At 39.0% G+C, this 23,558-nt stretch overlaps 1 protein-coding gene across 6 annotated transcripts in view; it reads right to left on the bottom strand.

Moving 5' to 3' along the window:
• The window catches only part of AFTPH (aftiphilin), a 76,870-nt gene extending 55,559 nt beyond the window's left edge, over positions 1–21,311 (bottom strand). For 2 of the 6 annotated variants that reach the window (XR_002824461.1, XM_023733325.1), the window contains exon 1: positions 21,007–21,223. The gene's annotated coding sequence lies outside the window, so the exon portion shown is untranslated. Of the gene's footprint in view, positions 1–4,958; positions 5,049–19,984; positions 20,007–21,006 lie in introns of those variants that run through there. The other 4 variants (XM_023733314.1, XM_004369270.2, XM_004369271.1 and 1 more) reach the window with 4 other exon arrangements.
• Between the last annotated feature and the right edge of the window lie 2,247 nt (positions 21,312–23,558).

Here is a 23,558-nt window from a genome sequence, read left to right on the forward strand (position 1 = left end):
CATGGTACAGGCAGAAGATCTTGGATTTGGAGTCAGAGTAGTCAATGTCACTGAACTCTGAATGAAGAAATTTTTGAAATGGTGTATCTTTGGCTATGTGTATTTTCACAAAAAAAAAAAAAAAAAAGGTGGGGAGGTGTGGGGGAGGGTGGGTGCCAGCCCCTACCTTTCAGTGCTGTAATGAAAATTATGGATAACCTTCAGTACCTGGCACATTCTGTGCACTCAGTAAGTATTAACATTACATTTTAACCTTTACCAAGTCTGTGGCTCAAATTATAATCTACCCTTAACAAAATCTAAGTCAATGTTTACTTAGCTGGCACAGACTCACAAGACTCTGCATATATTTTAAAAGGTCACTGAAAGAATAAGTCATTTAAGAAAAATATTCCTAACAACACTAAAGGTACATGAAATTGACTTTCTTGCTAATTTTTATAACCAACCCTTAGACAATATGAAACTTACATAAGTAAATTATAAAATGTTATAGGCTTAGGGGAGCCTGATAACAAACCAAATCTGAAGTCCAAGGCTGAAGGACTAAGACTCTAACTTCTGAACCAACTCAGGAGACTAGTCTGTTAAGAGATGAAGGTTTTGACGTGGAATAGAAAAATGTAACCTAGAAGTTCTCACCAGTACCTTGAAGTAAACCAGCTATAGCTACTAGCCAGTCAGAGGAAAGACCAAGAATAAAAGCCTGCAAGTAGGTGCCTGGTTGGGATAAAAAGGATTCTTCAGTTTGTCCTTCCCATTCCTCTAACAAATAGTCCCTGGGGCCCTCCCTGCATCTTCCACCGTCATATTATCTACCCTAAAAGGCCTTGGGCTCACATTTGGTGGTGGTGGTGGTGGGTCTCTAAGTAAGAGGCTATTGGCCTCTAGCAATCTCCCATAATCAAACATGAGGGTTTCTTACAGACAAGCTAAAAGCTTTCAGTACACACCGCTCACCAGAGAAAAACTAGCATCTTTTACAGGGCACTAGCCCAGCAGCATCAATGTATACATCACATCACGTCTCAAGGCCAGATAAACAAGCCCAGATTATACATTCTGGCTTTACTGAGAATCCTTCACTCCAAACTTTCATTTAAACGAACTGAAATGCGGAGTGGGGAAGAACACAAGCAGGAAGGATGGCAATAAGGGAAAAGAGAAGAAGAAATTTGGCCTGTGGACTGCAGCTTCAGCTCCTTCAGGAGTTCCAGCCTGCCTTCCCTGACGGCCTACTACAGATTTCAGACTTGCCTAACCAGCCCCCACAATCACGTAAACCAATTCCTCGCAATAAATCTCTTAATATATATTTCTCACTGATTCCCTTTCTCTGAAATCCTGGCTGATACAGGAAGAAAATCTATGTAACAACTGAATGCAACAACTGAACTTTGATTGAATGCTGTTGTTTTTGTTTTTAAAAGGGGGTGGGGGAGAAAAACAACTATATTTGAAGTTACGCTACTGACTTCAATAATACGAACTAAACTAAAAAAAAAACAAACACCAAACCAAAGCCATTGCCAGTGAGTAGATTCCACTCATAACGATCCTAGAGGACAGAGCAGAAATGCCCCATAGGGTTTCTCCCAGGAGCGGCTGGTGGATTCGTACTGCTGACTTCTTGGTTACCAGCCTAACTCTTAACCACTATGCCACCAGGGCTCCACGAACTACACTAGGCAAAGAATATTTAATGAATCACAAAAAATAATCACTGCCTTCTTAGCACAGTATGTTTGAGGCTTAACTTAGTTAACTGTTAAATCATATGGAAGAAAAAAATGAGATCTGTATTTTCTTTATAAAAATCAATAAAAATGTTATATATGCAATTAACAACATCAACTTGCATTGCAAATTGGCTGCTGGTGTAGTAGTTCAAAATTTTCAAATCTTTACTATAATATCCTTATGGGAGTTTTAAGATACTACCAACATGTACTGTCAATGAACCTGCCTGGCCTACACTTCTACTTAAGAGTTACCTTGTCGCACAAGGCATGGAGTATGCTGTACCATAGAGAACTAGACTGTACCATAGAGAACTAGACGAGCCCTTCCTCTGTGCAACATCAAGGCTTAGATTTTTGCCTGTGGTTTTCAATACATCTAGAAATGATTGGACCATGATGGCACAAAAGTTTTCATGCTTCTAAAATTTAAAATCTGCAAAAATGATTAATTTCTCATTTCCTTTTTTTGGGGTTATTTGTCTTTAACATAGTAGCTCAACGGAGGCTAATAAATAACAAATAGAGAGCCCCTAAAAGGATGCATTTTAGTAAAAAACTTAGAAAGTTTTTTTGTTTGTTTTTAGAAGGTCTCCACTCCCTCTTCAACACAGGCTGCAAACCTTAAGGCTATTTAATCAAATTCCCACAACCCCAAAGCTAAGTATTTTTAAAAGTCTTCATAATTCCTTTGAAGTTGCCAATATAAAACCCAAAATCCTCAAATATTACAGACACCAACTGTATGTACTACTGCAGAATTTTATGCAGTCTTATTTAAGACACTGCTAAATAAGCAATATCTTCCCTGTACTTTCACTCCCTGCTTACACCAATATCAAGTTAGTATTTATTAAGCTCTTACTATGTGCTGGTACTATCCGAAGGGCATTCATGAATTACCTCATTTAGTTCTCACAACTGTCCTATGAGGTAGGAATAATCCTCTTCATTTTATAGATCAATAGACAATGGCTTAAAGAGGTTAAACAGTCTTTCAAAGTAATATAACTAATAAGTAGTGCATTAGTCACAAGCTAATCAAATATTTGAAGAGTATCTTCTAATACTGCAGAAATGATTGACTGCAAAAAATAGAATCACAGGAGTTTTCCCCAAAAGGTTTCTGAGCTGTTCAGAAGGGTTCTGAAACTTCCACGATAATTCAGATGGAGAAAAAAGATGCTTATAAGCCTAGATGAAGAAAGTATAACACAAAAAATGCCAAGAAGCAAATCTCATTTCAGTATTAATGCACACAGCACGCAATGTGAGCAAACAGTGAAAATAAGCAGCAAAATATATTTGTGTCAAGGTTGATCACCCTTAAAAGGCAAGACTGTCAAAAGTGACAACCAAATTTTCTGTCTTCCTGTTTTTTGATGTTGTCTTAGTTATCCAGTGCTGCTATACCAGAAACACCACAAGTGGCTGGCTTTAACAAACAAATTGATTCTCTCAGTTTAGAAGGCTAGAAGTCTGAATTCAGAGCGCCAGCTCTAGGGGAAGGCTTTCTCTCTCTCTGGGCTCTGGGGGAAGGTCCTTGTCTCTTCAGCTTCTGCTTCCTGGTTCCTTGGTGATCCCCACTTGTCTTGGCATCTACCTTACCCCATCTCTGCTTGCTAACTTGCATTTAATCTCATTTTATATCTCAAAAGAGACTGACTCAAGATAACACCCTACACTAATCCTGTCTCATTAACATACCAAGACAATGCATTCCCAAATGGGATTATAGCCACAGGCCTAAAGGTTAGGATTTACAACACATATTTCTGGGGGGGGCACAGTTCAATTCATAGCAGATGTCAATAAGAATGATTTACAAAAGTATGTATATCATATATATAATGTCAATCCCAACATGAGCAAAAGCAAATATTCACTCTTCAAGTGCTAATCACCTGTTAAACAGCAATAAGCTATTTTATAGACCATGGTTTTTAAAAATCCTCATGGAAAATCTTTTATTGTACTATAGGTTTCTAATTTACTATACAAATCCATAGTAAGATATTTTATCACTGAGTTTGGTTAGTTTAAATATTTAAAGACAAATAAAAATACTGGAAACTGTTTTGCCTTCAGCTTGTTATATCGACTGGTCATATTTGAGGGTTTACCAGCTACTTCTCCCAAAATTTGAAATTGCACAAATGACACTGAGTAACTAATGATAACAAGGGCAACAGAACGGAAGCAGCAGATGCATTAGCCCTTGGAAAACAATTTTTTCCCCTAGTACTCTCTGCTTCTTTTGTGTAGAGGCAGAATAAATCAGCCACTCTAATTTTCCACCCTAATATCCTGAAATTTTACAATGAAAATAGAATCTAAAAGGCAGAGACTACTTCAATTTCATGCCCCGTCCCTAAAATCTTGTTTACACCCACAATCTTGTCTAAGGATAATCCCTGGACTTTTTGTTTTCCTTCTTGATTTCTTGCTAGGGGACTCTTTGAATTTCTCCATCACTGCTGATGCTTTCTCATCAGTCCTTAAATGTTCAAAACCTATCTTAAATCAGAGCAAACAAACCAAAAAGCCTTCCCTTCTGTGCCCTTCTAGTTCTCCTCCTCCTCACCACCAAGAGTCCTGAAAGGGCCCCGTCTATTCACTATCTCTACTTCCTAACCTCCCACTCGCTCCTCAACCCAAGACAATCTGGCTTCCATCCTACCACTCCACGGAAACCACTTTTGCAAGAGTTTCTCTACTTCAGCTCAAAAGACTGAAAACGCTGTGCAGGCATAGGCCTCTATTGTTTACCACTGCATCCTCAGGGTCTGGCTCACAGTAAGGACTGAATACATTATCATTGTTCTTACAGCGGCATTGATTCCACTGACCACTCAAAATCTAAACCCCCCTTACCCCCCCAATTTCTATACCCTACTTCTGCCTCCTAGTGCTCCATCAAGTAAGTTAGGAAATACCTAACTTCAATCAAGGGAAGGAAGTGTGATCTAAGAGAGGCTGGCCTGAAATGTGATGAATGTGAAAGAAAACAAATCCCAGTAGTTTGTGCTGCAATCCATCTTAAGAAGGAATTTGTTGAGGGGGTAGCAATTTACACGAAACCTGGGGGAAAAAACAGCTAAATAACGAAACTGTGTTATTGTGTTTGGACGGACCAGCTAACGTTGATATCTGCTTTGATCTGAGGCTATTTCTCAGTCTAAGTGGAGCTGTCAGCTAGTAGAGCATGATACTACTTACTTTGGAGAGTCCAACTGATTCCCTTGCTCGAGGTCTCTGCTCCCCAGCAACTCTCTTTAGTGCTTCATGTAAATTTTCCCACGAAAGATTCTGAAATAAGCTGACATGAGTAGTTGACATGCTTGGAAAGAAATCTATTGCTGTAAAGTTTTAAATTAGCATTTTGGTCAAGGCTGGTGAGTTAAACCTCAAGAGCCCAGGATATCCCCTTCCCCAGCTAAAAAGAAATCTACTTTGTGGTCTTTCAAAACTAAGGACACCACTCCAGTGTGTAACTAAAAAAACGTGTATATTGTCTTGCCCTTGGCAGCTGTCCTTCCTCTAGCAGTGCTTCTCTCTCCATTAAAATTGCCTACCACAAGAACAACTCACCTTCTGGAGTAAGAAGAGCCTAGGAAAGGTTATAAAACTACAACCAAATGCAGTTAGAATTCAAATACCCGAGCTAATGAGAAAGGGAGCAGACAATGTCCTAAATAATCTAAAAATCACAAATTTGGCCTTAAAGTATGATCTATGTAACATTAGATTTACCTTTCAAATTATGTCTTTGCCAGGTGCTACTAGTTTTCCTTCAATTTGTTCCCTGAGCACCTATCAATTAAGAGAAAAAGATGACCTAGAGACGAGTGAGGTGGCAGAAGGAAACCAGACAACGAACCAGGCTTAAAACAGCCAGAAATGATCCACAGATAATAATATCCTGCGGAGGGGGTGAACAAGGGGGACAGAAGAAATGAAACAAAAGCTTTGTATATCTGAAAAATAAAATAGAAACACATTCTAAAATAGTACTCATGAGTATACAGGTGTGTGGTATATACAGGTAATGCCAGAAGTGGGTCTACTTGTACTGATAACCCCATGCAAACTATGGAAAGAATTCCCACAACAAACAGATTTCTAGCTGGTTGACCTTTTACTGGTATTTTTACTTGGTTTAAAGTTTTACTTTTTCCTAACAGGTAGAAAAGATTAAAGGGGAAAAAAGTATTGCTTGTAATGTACCATATATCTTTGTTAGAAAAGATTTGAGAATTAGCCTGTCATATGAAGCAGGATTTCACAACCTTCTTTCCCTCGTGACCCACAGAAGTACATTTTACCTGATAACCCAACAAACACATACACATATATGAAAAAAAAAGCAGTTTCACCAAACAGTATTTAGCTGTACTCTTTATGTACTGATATTTTTAGTTCTATTTCCCTTTTTCTTAAAAGCTGGCAGTGACACCCAAAATTGACTTTACAAATCAGAAATAGGTCAGAATCCAAAATATAAAAAATTGTGACACAAGGGACAGTAAAGAATTTAGAGAAAATGACTAAAACTAACAGTCAACTCCTCCCCAAACACTGTTAGTACCTCAGAGTTAGGGAAAGACAGTGGCTCCTTCCACAAAGGTGGTGTAAACAATGTCAGGTAATTTAAAAAAATGAAGCTGTGAAATTCGTCCATTTTTTAAAAAAACCTTTAAATTGTGTAAGCCATGTGACTTCAGGCATGTTAGACTTCTAGTGTTTCTACTCTCTGGGTATTTTCCAAGACATCAACTCTTTGCTGAGCAAAGTTTTACAAGAATAACTCATTTTACAGTCTTGGAAGTTGTTGGTTAAATTTGCTACAAGAAGCAATATAAAATTTCAAAATATTTTCCATAAAAAGTCTTAGCATGGAATTTGTGTTGATAATATCAGTGTGTCTACAGCGTCAAGAACTGTTTGCACACATCAATTTTGTTCAAGGTTACTCTTCCTCACGATAATACTATCATTCTCTTTCCTTTTGATCCACTTCCTCTAAATCGACTTACTGCTTCCAGCATAGAAAAGCAGGGGACAGGGCTTCTTTTAAAACAAAGAACTAGATTTCCAATTAAAGATCTCCTTGATCTTGTGCTTATAGGGACAACGCATTCTTAAATTATTTGAATGCGCTAAGTAATCTGATAACATGAAAGTGTTCCTTTTGTTATTTATATAATTTACACAAAAATAATAAATAAAAGATAGTCTTTATTTTTCTTTAAATTCTTACTATCCTCATTCTAGGAAGTAAGCCACCTTAGGGATAAAAATGTTTAAAAGCACACAGTATACAAAACAAAAACATTTAGCAAATTCTAAAAATGTACAGTTTCAGAAGGCATTTACCAATTGTTTAAGTTTTCTAATATCAAAATGTTTGTGTAGTATCTACAATTTCAAAGTTCTTTAAAAGCTATCACTGCTGAGAGTATATCCTAGTGCACACATTTGTAGGGCAATTCGGTAATATATAAAAAATTTCAATGTGTGTCCCTTTGACCAAGCAATTTCATGTGCATGAATGCATTCATGCAAGTGTTTTTCACAAACATGCCAATTCCTGCACTGTTTGTTAAAAAAAAATTTAAGTTTTGTAAACAACTTAAATATCTATGGACGAAGAAGAGAATAAATAAAAAGTGAAGCCATTAAAAAAAGAAGGCAAAGCTATATTACTAACAGAGAAAAGTGTCTAAAAAATATTTCTAAGTGAAAAAGCATTTCTGAAAGGCATTCTCTTCTGATTCTCCTCCCACCCACCACATCCTTTCTCCTCCTTAAATGGATCTGCTGCTTCTGCTTGGCTTTGGTCTCCCTGTACTCTTACCCTTCACAATCCACCTTCCTGTTTTTATATGTATATAACGCCCAAACCTCATTCTGCTGCCTACCATACCTCCAGATCAGCCTTTCCAAATGCCTTTTTTTTACTTTTTAAAAAAATAATGTTTTGTTGTTGGATATACACAGAACATACATCAATTCAACACTTTCTACATGTACAACTCAGTGACACTGATTACATTCATCAACTTGTGCAACCATTTTCATCCTCCTTTTCCAAATTGTTCCTCCTCCATTAACATTTACCGCCGCCTAAGTTTCCTATCTTTCGAGTTGCTGTTGTCAATTTGATTCCATATAAATAGTTCTTAAAAGAGCACAATGATCATGACAGACATTCTTTACTAGCTAAGCTAAACTATGGTTTGGTTTTAAGACAACTTCAGGCGGTATTTTTCGGTTTAAGGCTTGAAGACTACCTCAGGGCAATAGTTTTGGGGGTTTATCCAGTGTCCATGGTTCCAGAAAATCTGGATTCCATAAGAATTTTAAATTCTGTTCTGCACTTTGTCCCTTTTGATCAGGATTCTTCTATGGAATCTTTGATCAAAATGTTCACTGACGTTAGCCAGGCACCATACAGTTCTGGTCTCATGGCAAAGAAGGCAATTAGCCACACATTCCATTTCTTCCTCCTATTCCTGACTCTCCTTCTTCCTCTGTTGCTCCAGGTGAACAGACCAATTGTTGTACCTTGGATGGCTGCTTGCAAGCTTTTTCTTTTTCCTAAATTTTCTTTGTTTTGTTGTTGTTGTTGAGAATATACACAGCAAAACATACACCAATTCAACAGTTTCTACATGTGCAACTTGGTGACACTGATGACATTCTTCAGTTGTGCAACCATCCTCACCCTCCTTTTCTGTGTTGTTCCTCCCTCATTAACAGAAACTCACTGCCCCCTAAGTTTTCCATCTAATCTTTCAAGTTGGCTGTTGTCAACTTGATCCCATATAGGTATTTCTTAAAAGAGCATAATGCTCAAGGCAGGCCTTTTTGAATACCTCTACCTGGAGATCCCAGAGGCATTTCATATTCTCCCAAGCCTAAAACTGAAATCTACCTCTACTCAAAAAACAAACAGAAACCACTTTGTTCCAATACAGTATTCTGAATTCTAAGTTGGTTAATCACTCATTCCACAAATCTGTGTGTTACCCTTGACTGCTTCCTTTCTAGCCACATTTTGTTCCTCCTACAAAGTAAATCAATCACAAAGGTCTACCTTATCACTGTATTTGTTTTAACATCCCACAACCAATACCTTACTTCAGGGCCTTATTACTTTTGGCTCAGTTTGAAACTCCTTATTTTAGTTCACATGACTAAGACAATCTTTCTTTGCTCCAGCCAGATAAAACTACTCCTGGTTCCTCTGCTGGCAACGTGTTACCTCTAAGTTGTCATATACGTCATTTCTTCTAATTTCCTGTTCTTATATCTCTATAGAACCCATTTACATAAGCCTTTAAAACCCTATTCAGGTATGATGTTTTCTATGAAGACTAGGGAAGTGAGATCACCAATATTTACTGAGTACTGCTGATAGGTAGGAGCCCTGGTGTCACAGTGGTTAAGAGCTCGGCTGTGAACCAAAAGGTCTGCAGCTGGAATCCACCAGTTGCTCCTTGGAAATCCTATGGGCTGGTTCTACTCTGTCCTACAGGGTCGCTATGAGTCACAGTCAACTTGACAGAAACGGGTTTTTGTTTACTTTTTTCTTTTTCTTTTTTTATTGATAGGTAAGAAGCCCTGGTAGAGCAGTGGTTTAGTGCTTGGCTGCTAACCGAAAGGTTGGCAGTTTGAACTCACCAGCTCATCCGTGGCAGAAAGATGCAACAGTCTGCTTCCGTAAAGATTACAGCCCTGGAAACGCTATGGGGAAGTTCTACTCTGTCTCACAGTGTCGCTATGACTCAGAATTGACCTGACCGCAACGGGTTTGGTTTTGGCAACGGGTTTGGTACTGAGCAAGGTGCTTCTTTGATTCCTACACTATCCAACCTAATCTCAACAATCCTATACTGAAGCTCATTTTATTCCCATCTTTGTTCACAGATGACGAAACAGGCTCAGAGAGGTCAAGTAATCTGCTTAAGGTCCCACAAAGGATAAGTATGGAAAGTAGGGTGTGAACCAGGTCTTTGAACCAGTTCAAACGGGTTCAGTAACAGCCCACAAAAAAAAACCGGAACAGATACAAACTGTTACAATTTGGATGTTCCAGCATGACAATGGAAAAATTATGGGTTGAAGCCCTGGAATGGGATACTTGGAAGAGGCGGAATGAGCCCTTTCAGGAGCCTGATGCATGAGACTGGATTACTGGCAGGACTGTGGAGAGCAACGTACATTCAAAGCAGCACAGTGAGCCGCCATCGCTGTTTCCGACTGTACTCTACTGAAAATCTGACGCGCAAGAGAACTGGTGGCTAGGCAACACACACGCTACCTTTGTTTTCTAAGAGGGAGATTAAGTTTCCAGTAGGGCTTCCACCCATAATTTTTCCTGTTCTGGATATCTTCCTGGTTCACCCAAATTTTAAAAATTCAGGTCTGTTTCAGTTTCACTTTTTCAGTTATAACTGAACCAAAAAAAACCAACCAAACCACTGCCAGTCGATTCCGACTCATACCGACCCTACAGGACAGAGAAGAACTGCCCCACAGGGTTTCCAAGGAGTGGCTGGTGGATTCAAACTGCAGACCTTTTAGTTAGCAGCTGAACACTTAACCACTGCACCACCAGGGTTCTGCTGTACCCACAGATACAGGCAAAATGATGTAACAGTACTTTTTCTTGTGAAAAGTTTTACCCTTACTTACAATGGTTTGATTGTACAAATATTTCTTAAAGTTGTGTCACAGACATTTATTTAAGGATAACCAAAAAAAAAAAAAAAAAACCCAAACCTGTTGCCATCGCGTTGATTCCGACTCATAGGAACCCTATAGGACAGAGTACAACTGCTCCATAGCGTTTCCAAGAAGTGCCTGGTGGATCTGAACTGCCGATCTTTTGGTTAGCAGCCCAACTCTTAACTACTATGCCACCAGGATATTTAAGAATATCACTAAGAAATTTAACACTCTTTAAGATTTCAAAAACAAGTTTATAAAATTAAATACAGGATCAAATTTAAATTACTCCAACAATTCTTGAAACTGATTAAAAAAAATAAGTATTTCAGACAACTTAGATTTGGGAAATTCTCTTTCAGAAATATTTAATTACTATTTCCTATTAACCAAAAAGGAGCCCTGGTGGTGCAGTAGCTGCTAACCAACAGGTCGGAGGTTCGAACCCGCCAGCCACTCTATAAGACAAAGATGTGGCAGTCTGCTTCTGTAAAGATTTACAGCCTTTGAAACCCTATGGGACCATTCTACTCTGTCCTATAGGGGTGCTATGAGTTGGAATCGACTCAGCAGCAGTGGGTTTTTGTTTTTTAACCAAAAAGCTTACAAAACTATGTATTCCTTTTTTGAAGTTTCACTTACAATTATGTATATAATTTAAACATTATAGAATTCTTAGAAAAAATAAAACCACATTTAAAACATTAATCACAACAGCAACAATAACAAAAAATCCTTAACTTTTTGCTACTCCAGAAACAAAGATCATTGGTAAGTTGACTAAAATCTGAACTTTTTAATTAGGTGCAACATTTTCACTGTGCTTCAAGTAGACATATGAGACCTAATAGGACAATGTTATCACCTGCTGGCCTATTGTAATACAGGGGAATGAGTCTGAAGTATGGGAAGGAGTTAAGAGGAAATGATGATTTAACTACAATTAAAAAGTAATGAATATTCAAACATTCTGTTTGGGCTCAAGGTAAGAGAAAACCGGGATTTTGATACCTGAAATCCTTCGTACTAATTATTTTAGAAGCAAAGATGTTATTAAAAATATCCACTATAAAAAGAGCTAAATTCTCAATCAATAGCTTCACTATTTTTTATAAATAACTACTAAAAACAAAAGCCTTAATAAAATAAACCAATGCTTCCAGATTTTGAGCATCACTGTATACGCATTTTATCTGCAAATACTCCAGATCAACATTTTTGATCTATATAATAAACTGAGAGATGATAAACAGCAAAGTAGAAAATGCTACAAAATATAAGCAAGACTAAGAAAACACCAAACACCTCACTTGGGGTGGTGGGTAAGGCAGAAATACTATTCATTTCATTCATCTAGTAAACTGGTTTCTTTAAGATAAGCAGATATTAAAAGATCCTACAACTGAAAGTCTTGGCTTTGAAAGTATCTTATTAGCATTTTAAGAATAGTAAGACAAGACTTAGGAATGATTTCCTCTATTATCTACAGAGATAGAAATGTTAATTTTATTTAACATAAAAACTGAATCTGTTAACAATACAGGTTTTTAACATTTATTGTTATGTGTTCTGTTGCATATTTTATCTTTTTTTTTTCTGCTTGTGTAAATGGGGATTTTCATTTCTATCAGAGCTCCTGGGTGGTGTTAACAGTTAATTTGCTCAGACGAAGTTCTAGTCCCCCTACAGATGCCTAGGAAGAAAAGCCCTGGCAATTTATTTCTGAAAAAATCAGTCACTGAAAATCCAATGAGGCACAAATTCTGCTCTGACACAATGGGGTTGCCATGAGTCAGAAGTGACTTGATGGTAACTGGTTCACTTCCGTCATATCTTCTAACTGGTGACTACTGTTTATATAAATGAAAACTCTTGGTATTCATACAGTATACCATCATATCATCAGCAAATTGGAGTAGTTTGACTTCTTCCTTTCCAATTCTTATACCTTTCTTTTTCCCTGTTGATTGTACTTGCTAATGACTCCAATACAAAGTCTAGTAATGGTGGTAATGGTAGGCATCAAGTGCTCCTCCCCTTAATTAAGATGCTAAATTTTTGGGTTAAGGTATACAAGTTTTATCATATTACAGAATTATCTAATAATTCCTATTTTAAGTTGCTTTGTTTTAATAAATCAGAAATGAATGTTTAAAATGACTTTTCAGTATTTATGGAGAGATTTACATAATTTTTTCTTTGACCTACTAATATAGCAAAAATACCCATGCCTACTCATAATTGTTTTCAGCCTGTTCGATAATTAGGAAGTCCAGTTCGTGCTTTGTGCTTCAGGAAAGGTACATGTTTCCAAAGAATTATATAAGCATTGTGTAAGATTATCTACTTGGTTATATATATGTCAAATAGTATTTAATTTATATAATTTAACTTATTTCTTATCTTCACTTTTACGAGTAGGCTTCAAAACAAACTGACATTTTCTCTTCAGCATTAAATAAATTCTTCCAGGTTTCACCCCAGGCTCTCTCCTCATTCACCTCTTCCCAATTTCATCCAATTGACTCGATGGCAATGGGATAAGGCTTTAATTACCATATTCTAGGACTCCTAGGGAGCCCTGGTGGTGCAGTGGTTAACAGCCACGGCTGCTAACCAAAAGGTCAACAGTTCAAATCCACCAGCCGCTCCCTGGAAACCTTATGGGGCTGTTCTACTCTGTCCAATACGGTCACTATTTATCTCTAAAACCCAGGCCTCCAACCTGAGCTCCATTCCAGCTGAGCCAACTCTCCACTAGACCTCTCTACCTGAATTTCTCAGATCTCAAACTAAGCTTAGCAAGAACAGAGCTCAAGCTCTTCTTCCTCAAACCTGGTCCTCTTCCAAGGGAGGACCTCTTCCTGGTCCTCTAACTCAGTGAATGTCCCCACCATCTACTCAGTTACTAAGGTAGACACTTAAGAGCCGTCTTTAACAAAGTTCCCCACCTCCATTCTCCTCTATCTCTAAAGAATAATTTTACCTCATACATTTCTCAATTCTGTAATGTCTGTATCTCCTTCCAACTCCCCTGCCTCCACTGTGGTCTAAAGCTATAATTATCATCTAAATTAGACTAACTAGTATCCAATCATGCTTAACCCAAGTAATATTTTTAGAAGTTAAATCTGATCATGTCAATCCCCTGCTTGTGATAAAATTCAAAACAAAAAACTGTAACAAAGCCTAGAAGTCATTCCTATCTCTCCAGCCATACTCCTCCTCCCCTCCCCCATTGTTTTCAATGCTCTGGCTAGGCCTTCTTTCAGTTTGCTAAAGGCAAATAATATATTCCCTTGTGCCACAGGGCCTTTGCACTTGCAGTTCCATTGCCTAAAATAGTCCCATGCATCCTTCTTAGATTTGTAATCACATAATTTGAAAATTAACTGTGCAAACTATATGTGCTATGAAAAATACACTAAGGTTTAAATGTAATATGTGATTTTTAAAAGCTGCCTCATTTCAAGTACCATATGTGGCTACTGGCTACTATACTGAACAGTATAGTTCCAGAAAATAGTAATGTATTTCTTGTACTTAAATAGCTTGCTAACAGAATCAGAGTTAGTTTAAAAAGAGCCTGGCATCTAGTAATTTTAACCTCATATCAAACAAGGATATGTCTCACGTTCCAATCCTTCAAAAAACTTTAAATTCTGCAAACATTCCACACTGCTGAAAAGCCTAAATCCAAAATAAATCAGGGAAATAATTTTAAAATTGCATATTTATGTACACCACTGTTCACTGCAGCTTATTCACAATAGTAAAAAAGGTAGAAACAACACAAGTGTCCATCAACAGGTGAAAGGATAACAAAATGTGGCTTACACATATAATGAAGTATTATGCAGCATAACAAGAAATGAAGTCCTGATACATGCTACACCATGGATGAATCTTGAAAACATTACATTCAGTGCAATAAGCCAGACACAAAAGGACAATTATTGTGTGATCCCACTTATATGAAATATCTACAATAGGCAAATCCATAAAGGCCAAAGTAGATTAGTGGTTACCAGGGGTTGAAGGGAGGGGAAAATGGGGAGTCATTAATTAATCGCTATTGAGTTTCTGTTTGGAGCTCTGGTGGCACAGTGGTTAAGAGCTCAGCTGCTAACCAAAAGGTCAGCAATTCAAATCCACCAACTGCTCCTTGGAAACCATAAGAGACTGTTCTACTCTGTCCTTACAGGGTTGCTGTAAGTCGGAATCGACTCAACAGCAATGAGTTTGGTTCTGAGTTTCTGTTTGGGGTAGATGAAAAAGTTTTGGAAATAGATAGGGATGGTGATAGCACTACACTGTGAATGTAATTAATGTTACCAAATTGTACACTTAAAAATGGCTAAAATGGCAAATTTTATGTTACATATATTTTACCACAATAAAATGAAAAAACAAAAGTCAGAAAAGACAAATCTGTAGAGACAGAAAATAGATTGGTGGTTGCCTAGTGCTGGGGGGATGGAAGGATTGAGAAGTGATGGAGTAGGAGGAGAACAACCCTGCATATTTACTGACCATCTGAGGAGATTACAGAATGATGGGTACCCTAAACCACTGCTGGTGGGAGTGAATTTATTACAACCTTTTGGAAAGCAATTGGCTTTCCCATTGATTTAGTAACTCCACTTCTATGACTTGATCCTATGGAAATGACCAAAGACCAGTCAAAGAGCTATGTAAAAAGTTTACTCGCTGAGATGCTTTTCTATGATAGTTAAAACTAGAAAAAACAAAACAACCAGAGGGAAATAGTCAGCAGAAATAACCTGACACTTGCTCAATGGTATTCTAGTTAGACATTAAAAATCACACTTTAAAGAGTATCTAATAACATGGGAAAATGCTCACAACAGTAAGCAAACGAAAAATCTCTACACCATGGTTCATACATATGAGATATATATATCACTCACCTGTCCATAGGAAAAAACACAACTGAAGAAAAACCAAAATGTGAAAGAGTTCTCTCTCTGTAGTGATATTTTTCTTCTATCATTCCTCTCAACATGTATTTGAGTGCCTACTCTGTGCAAGGCATTCAGACAGATTGAGTCCCTGTCATCATGGGGTTTACCAGTCTTCTTTATACTATTCCATATTTTCTGTAATATGTATATTGTCCTTTCATAAATTTAATAACTATAAAAATATAATACGGAGTGGATACTGATTTGGGCAAATCAGCTGTAAAGGGACATTTCTGGGCTAACTGGGTAAGAATTTGAATATGGCCTTGGACATTAATTTAGAGGAAAATTTCCTGAAATGGTAAGGTGAGATTAGTTTACTACACAAAACAAAAAAACCCTTACAAAACAGTATGTACAATAAATTTCCTATTTGTAAAAAGTACACATATCTAAATATATAAAAAATGTGTGCAAAGAGACGCACTAAACTGTTAACAGTGAGGATCTCTGGGTTGTGGGAATGTGACTTTTTTTTTGCTTCTCTACTTTCTATGATGCTCATATACTGTTTCTGTAATAAAAGACTAAAAACTACCACCACATACAAAACTGTGCTGGGTTCTATTAGGGGTAGAACTGAGTAAACAAGTCACAGGCCTAAAGAAACTTATAATTAATTAGGGGTAAATAATACAAGACACCAATAAAAGTAAAGCAAGGCAGAATATAAACATTAAATGAAGCAAAATGTGGCTACAGGGATCCTAAGAAAAAGATCTCTTTGATTGTAAGAGAAGGAGTGGTGAAAACAAGAAAAAGCTCCATGAAAGAGAATATGAAATGGGAAGGATTTTAATTGATAGAGGAAATGACAGGCACTTAAATAAAACAGAGCGAGCATGGGGCCACTGTAAAGAAACAGTGAGTCACATAATGGAGTTTGGTTAGAATACAGGATGTATAAAGGGACTGGGCAGGAAGTTGGAAATGTAGGTTGTGAGGGCTTTGAATTTTCAGGAGGGAGGACCTCTGCAAGCTTTCTGGGTTGAGCAATGGGAAATTATCAGAGGCTTCAATTCAAGGAACTGTCCTACCACTTCACTTCTCATCACCTCTACTGCTACCATCTTGATTCAAGCCGTTGTCATCTCTTTATCACTACAACTACCTCCTAACTGAAATCTTTCTGCTTCTACTATTGCACTCCTATAATCAATTTTCTGTACAGCAGCCAGACAGATCCTCTACTCAAAACTGGCTACTCAGCAATGGCTTCCCATCTCTCACCCTATTACACCCACACTGGATCTCCCCACTGTAGTTCCCTGAACATTCTGCCTCTACCACTCTTACCCTTTTTCTCTTTACCTCCTTCAGGTCTTAAGCCTTCTCTGACCCCACACTATATAAAACAGCAAGCCCCACCAACTCCACACCCCTCAAAAGTAAAAAAGCCAGCATTCCTCTTTTCCCCAAATCAACTAGTATTTTTCCCCATAGGACTTAATAGCATCTACCATCTCTAGATTTTACTTCGTCTGTCCCCACATGTATGCGTGCATGCACACGTACACAAGAATTGAAGCTCTACGAGAGCAGATTTTTTCCCCTTGTTTTGTTCATTTCAGTATCTCCGGCACCTAGAACAGTGACTGGCATATAGCAGGTGTTCAATAAATATTTGCTGTGTGAATGAAGGGAAGAGAATGCCGTGATGTTAGTAGGTATTTTGTAGAAATGGTTTATGGCATACTATAAATATTCACATAAATACTACTTATGGTGAATTTATTCTAATTTACTACTTAATTTTCTCCTGGGAACTATTCACAAATATAATGCCAGTAAATTAAGCTTTCAGCATGCTGGCAACCTGTAATTTATTAGCAATTTATCTTTGCAAAGTTTATCTTTACAGTTATTTGGAATAGGGCTAGTGATGACAGAAACAGTAAGATGGAGCCTTCATTCTCCTATTTTCCTTCTCTTTTCAATCTTCCCAAACCACTGAGCAATGACTCCATCTCACCTCCCTCTTCCTCCCCATCAATAGAGCTACTGACCTCTTCCCTTTCCCAGGGAGTAATTCACAGACTTATGAGCCCTTAAGGAGCCCTGGTGGTACAGTGGTTAAGTGCTTGGCTGCTAACTGAAAGGTCAGTGGTTCAAACCCACCAGCTGCTCCACGGGAGAAAGATGTGGCAGTCTGTTTCCGTAAAGATTTACAGCCTTGGGGACCCTATGGGACAGTTCTACTCTGTCCTATAGGGTCACTGAGTCAGGATCAACTCGACAGCAATGCGTTTGGTCTTACGATGAGTCCCTACCTAGGCCAAAAAAAGAAACTAAGTGTGTTGACAGCAATTAAAGGATAGCCCAGAAAAAGGGAAGTTACTGCAAGGGAACCTGGGGAGGGCAACGATTCTTAATTCAAATATTTTTAAGTTAGAGGCTCCTTTCATTTTAAAAGGAAGTCAACCCAAATTAGCACTAAATCTTTACTTATCCTTTTTAAAAATATACAATGCTGAAAAATACAGTGATACTTTATGTATCTGTTTTAAAGTTAAATATCTGACTTTTTATTTTATTACGGATTTCAAGCAGCTGTGTTGTATCTTAACCTTTTACCAAATCTGCTTCAGATTTATTTTAAAGATAGTAAAAGAACGGTTGAAAACCCATGGCCTCTCCTAGATTCTTTTCACCTCTCCAGTTCTCCAGAGGTTAACTTCGATTCTGAGTGGGTGTTCATCATCATTTCCTGCATGTTTTTATACTTTTACTAAATATTCCAGGAGTAATAGGAAACATACAGTATAGTTTTGTATGTTTTAAAACTTTACATAAGTAGTATCATGTTATATCCTGGCTTGGTCATCTACCAGCTGTTTGACCTCGGTCGGGCAAGTTATTTAACATCTCTGGGCCTCAGCTTCCTCGAAAGATGGGGATAATACTACCTTATAAGGCTGCTGTGAGGATTAAATGAGTTAATATATAAAAGCACTTAGAAAAGTATCTTGCTCATAGGAAATAGTCTATATCACTGTCAGCAATTATCCTATAAAGTTGCAAAAAGTACTTGGGTTTAGTGTGTATGTATATATACATACAGAAAAGAGAGAGAGAGAGATGGACTGATTACCAACATGATGTATGTAAAATCTATTTAATGCCAGCTGTTTTCAAAATTGAGTAAAAACTAGAAATGCTTATGAAATAAAGGCTGGAAAGATTCACTAGACTACTTAAAGAGGAATTAAAAGTGCGAACCATGGGAAAAAAATAGCCTTTTTAAAAAAAATTTAATAATTATAGGCAAAGGAGCCCTGGTGGTGTAATGGTTAAATGCTGTGATGCTAACTGAAAGGTCGGTGATTCAAACCACCAGCCACTCCGAGGGAGAAAAGACCTGGTGACCTGCTCCCACAAAGACTGACCTGCTGCCCTCAAGTTGATTCCAACTCACAAAGACCCTACAGGACAGGGAAGAACTGCCCCGCAGGGTTTCCAAGGAGCTGCTGGTGGATTCAAACTGCTGACCTATTGGTTAGCAGTCAAATGCTTAACCACTGTGCCACAAGGGCTCCCCGTAAAGACTACAGCTTAGGAAACACCGGAGCAGTTCTACTCTGTCCTGTAGGGTCATATGAGTAGGAACTGACTAGAGGGCACACAACAACAACTGAAAGCAACATTAAATTAGAATATAAACATTTGACTTAAATAATTTATGGCATTGCTTTAAAAATACCAAGACACTTAGCAGCCTCCTTTTATGAGACTTGGGGTTTGGCGGTGGGAGAGAAGGAGTGATTCCTCAATGAGATGCTGCTACTCAAAGACTTCCTAGCCTGTTGAGGGAAGCACTTTATATTTCATGAAATACAAAACACTATTTAGTTCTCAAATTTTTATTACTTCTCTGAACTAGTTTTTAACTAATTCTACACAGAACAAATTAAAATTTACAATGTTTTATAATAGGATTCATGTAGTTTACATGATTTACGTAAAGACGATTGGGTTCTGCAAAATTTATCAATGCAATTATGGACACATTGTCTTTGTTTCGATATAGGATTAATTTTATAATAGTCTCTAGGTCAAAAGATTACAACACATTCCAAATTTAAATGCCCTGAATATTAAGTGAATTCTAGTGAATTTCTTTCAACAGCTTTTTAAATATTTTAAACTGTATCTATGCTTTGAAGATCAATTAACATATCTGATACACATGTAAACAAAGGAACAACTGGAGCTAACCAGTATCTATAGGTGTCATTTACAGTGCTGAATGTTCTAACCAGAATCCGTCTTTTAAACCCCTGAAAAATCTTCATGGACAAAATTTAGATGACTAACACAGATACTTTCTTTGAACAAATACACTTCTGTAAAGAACTAAAAATGACAACTGCAAAAGCCAACCTTTATGCTGGGAAAGCATATAAAATGTGCTAGTTCAACATAATAGTGTTGACACATTTGTTTTCCCCACAAATGAGCATATATTTCTATGTCTAAAAGGTTAACTGAAAGCAACCATTAAACGTAACCTTCAAGAATAAACCTTACCTCCTCCATCCCCCAAAAAACTTCCAAGTACGAGAATATAGGCACTAGGAGGGAAAATTTATACATTAGGAAAAGTTCCAAAGTAAAGTTCTACTTTTCTTCTCCTAAACTGAAAACTCTGAAAAGGAACCACTGCCTTTGTTTTATTTGCAACCCACCCCCCCGTAAAATATTTGCATGTTCTCCTTCTCTCAGCCCCAACAGAAGATTCAGTGGGAAATCAGGCTACAAATTCCATAAAACAATAAGAAAACAAATATTTAGCCGTTCGTACTATTTTTCTAAACGGAGAAAGGACCCTACCCGCTCACGCAATACTCTTGTACCCTGCCCAATCAAGACGCAGCAGCTGCCAAGGTGAGCACTTAAAGAATAAATGGTCCAACTTTTCGAACATAATCTGGGGAGGAGAAGCAGATTATTTCTTGAGGAGTGCAAGAAGGGAGCAGAAAGATCCTCTCAGAAAGGGACGCCTGAGTTTTGGGGTCGTCTCTTCCGTCTGCCGAAGGACTCAAAACTCACTTCATTCAGAGACCCTTGTGAGCGGCACAGTCCGGCTGCGGTCGGCCTCGGGCCTGAGCGAAGCAGACAGTGTTTACACCTGTCACGAGGGAGAGGAAGGGAGAAAGAGGAAGGCCGAGCAAAGCCCCAAACTTCTCAACAGCTCCCGGGAGGGAGCGGCCGCCGCGGAGCTGTGGGCAAGTGGAAGCCTAGGAGCAGGGCAAACCGGCGGTGGCCGGGGCGGAGAAGCGGGTCACATTTCCCGGGCCGGTGTCTGGGATGGCGAGAAGGGGGGCGCGCGCTTCGGGCGCCGGCTGTGGTGTCCCCGCACCCGCCGCGGGTGAAGGCAGAGCCCAAGCCCGGAGCCCGCAGGCCCGCAGAGCCGGCTGCGTCCCCGCAGCCCCAGGCTCAGCAGCGGGCAGGTGCCCCGGGTCCCGGCGAGGGTCCGGCCGGTGGGCCGGGCGCGGGCCCCGTACCCTCTTCTCTGTGCGCCGGTGGGAGAGCCGAGCGGAGGCGCTTACCTGGCTCGTCCGGGGCGGCCGCGATGGGCATGGCTCTGGGGCCCGGGGAGGAACTGGCTCCCCGGGAAGGACCGGCTATTCTGACGGGGAGTTGGTGAAAGCCGAGAGGAGGTTGCTCACAGCCCTGTCAGCCAAGCAGCGGCATGGACGCCCACCCGGAGTGTCAGCGCTGCCGCGGGACCCCCCATCCCACTACCCTCCGCCCTCTTCCGCCGCCGCCGCCTCCACCTCCTCCTCCGCGGAGACCCCCCGCCCACTCCACACACTCTCCCATCATGCAGCGGGGGAACTGCTACCGCCGATACGTCACTTCCGGGCGCGGGTGGCTGGGTCGGGGCCGGGCGCTGGTGGGAGCTGGCGGGGGGCGGGGAAGACACTCCGGGAGAATTAGTGTCACAGACGCTTATCCCTGCGCAGGCGTAGTGGTGCAGAGCGCCGGCCGCCATTTTGGGTGTGGGCAGGTAAGCCCTTTTTACTTACTTGCGAGTCTTCGAGCTGTAAGGGGGTGGGGAAGACGTCTTCCCGCACTCCGCCGCCGGCTGAAGCGGGGCTCCCGGCGACAGACAGGTGCTTCTCAGCCGGTTGAAACTGTTAACGTTCATCTCAGGACCACGTTAAGTCTCTCCCTCTCCAAATAAAATTGCAAAGCTTTTGAAATACAGAACCATATCCTTTTCTCCGTCAAAAACCTACTAGAGAGCACTTACCAACTTGCCCTTTTCGCCCCGTAAAACGACTTTTTCATTCACAGTTTAAGTCCCTTCCTCTTTTTTAAGCCGACATAGGAGGAAGCTAATATATAACAAATAACAAAAAAGAGATTGTTATAAATCAAACTTAAGGTGGGAAGCAGGAGGGAAAGCAGCCGCCGAACTGACCAACGGCAACAACAAAAAATCCCGGCACTTTGCTAAAGGAGACGGTGGTCATTTTTCAAAAATTATGCGGGAAAATATCTAACGACACTAAAGAAATCAAACCAACTTCTGTATTTAAATGCATTTCTCTAACAGAGGTCAAAACAGGTTCTCCTTTCTATTATCAGTCCAAGCGATTGCTCATTTGCATTTTATAATCTCCTTTTCCCCCTTTATCAGGAATATCTGTTAGAACACTGGTCACTGTAAAAATCAGACTATGTCACCAGGCTACAAGGATGTTGTTATCGTCCAGGATGATGTGCCCGGGGTCCGGGGATGGATCCTGATGCTGGATCCTCAGGGTTTCAGGTCTGCTCATGTTTGCCTAACCTGTACGGGTTATTTGAATAATTTTTAAAATAGTTCCAAAACTGCAAAGCTCAGCACCTACAAAAACAAGGACGGTAAACACACCCTCAGCCACAGAAGTGTCCACCCGTTTGAGTAAAGGAATTATACAAATCAGGGGAAAGATCAGGACAATAGCAGTTCATCACTGTTTATCCCGCCTCTGCAATGTTGTAGACAAATTAACTTGGAGAGTTAAATAGACCCATATTTGTCTCTTTACAGCTTAGTCGTTGTAAGATATACGGAGACTGCATCACTTGAAATTGGAGTACCGATTGCTTTGTGGTAGTGCTGGGTTTTTTGTGATTGCTCAGTCACTGAAGTGAAAAAATCTATACGGCTTGTCAAATTTATTCCTATTGTATTTCGCCCCCTGCTGGTTTAGCTCGTGTGCCAGCTTGAAAATACTGTATATGTCACTATAAATGTTTATTGACCAGGAAGGAAAGAAACAAAAAATATTTGTGTGTGTGTGCCGAGAAACTGGAAATAAATTGATTTTAGACAACTACGTGCTTGTTTTAATTTGATAGCTGTACTAAACAGAAATATCAATAAGAACATATGACAAGATCCTAAAGCAACCCTATACCAGTAAAATATGTAAACCAAAATAATGAATTTAAATGTCAAAACCCTGCTTTCAGGAAAGTACCTTCCTGATTTTAGCATATAACATATGATTATAAAATGAACATTTTTGTCAAGTAAATGCAGAAGCCAATCCTACTCACTTAGGGACAATTCAAAAGTCATCTTGAGACTTGTATGTGGAAATTGAGTAGCTGTTTGGTCAGCTGACTTGTAAGTGCAGTCAACCAACCTGTAATTGGTAACCTTGCCCTTAATTCTGAAGACAGCATTCTAATGCTTATGAAATTGTATTCCAAAAGGAAAGTCTTTATCTCTGAATGTTTCTAAGATGATAAGTCTGTGGGAACTAAGTAGAATTCGTTACTTGGACCCGGTGATAGTCTTATTTTTTTCTTTTTAAAATTATAAACATAACTGCATTACCAAAGATTTGGCATCAAGAAAAGAAAAAAAAAAAACCAATTATCTTTTATTGTATTTCTAATTTTTTCTCCTGTGCAGACTTTTTACAAAGTTGTAATCACAACGTAAATAGATTTATATCTTTTTTTACTTAATGTTATATTGTAAACATTTCCTCCTATTGCTTAAAATCTTATAAAACCTTAATTTTAATTGCTTATATAGTATTCAATCGAGTGGACATACCATGATTTACCCATTACCCAATTAGTGAATATTTCCTAC

Source organism: Trichechus manatus, unplaced genomic scaffold, assembly GCF_000243295.1.
Source record: "Trichechus manatus latirostris isolate Lorelei unplaced genomic scaffold, TriManLat1.0 scaffold00004, whole genome shotgun sequence".
In the NCBI taxonomy this organism is placed as follows: Eukaryota; Metazoa; Chordata; class Mammalia; order Sirenia; family Trichechidae; genus Trichechus; species Trichechus manatus.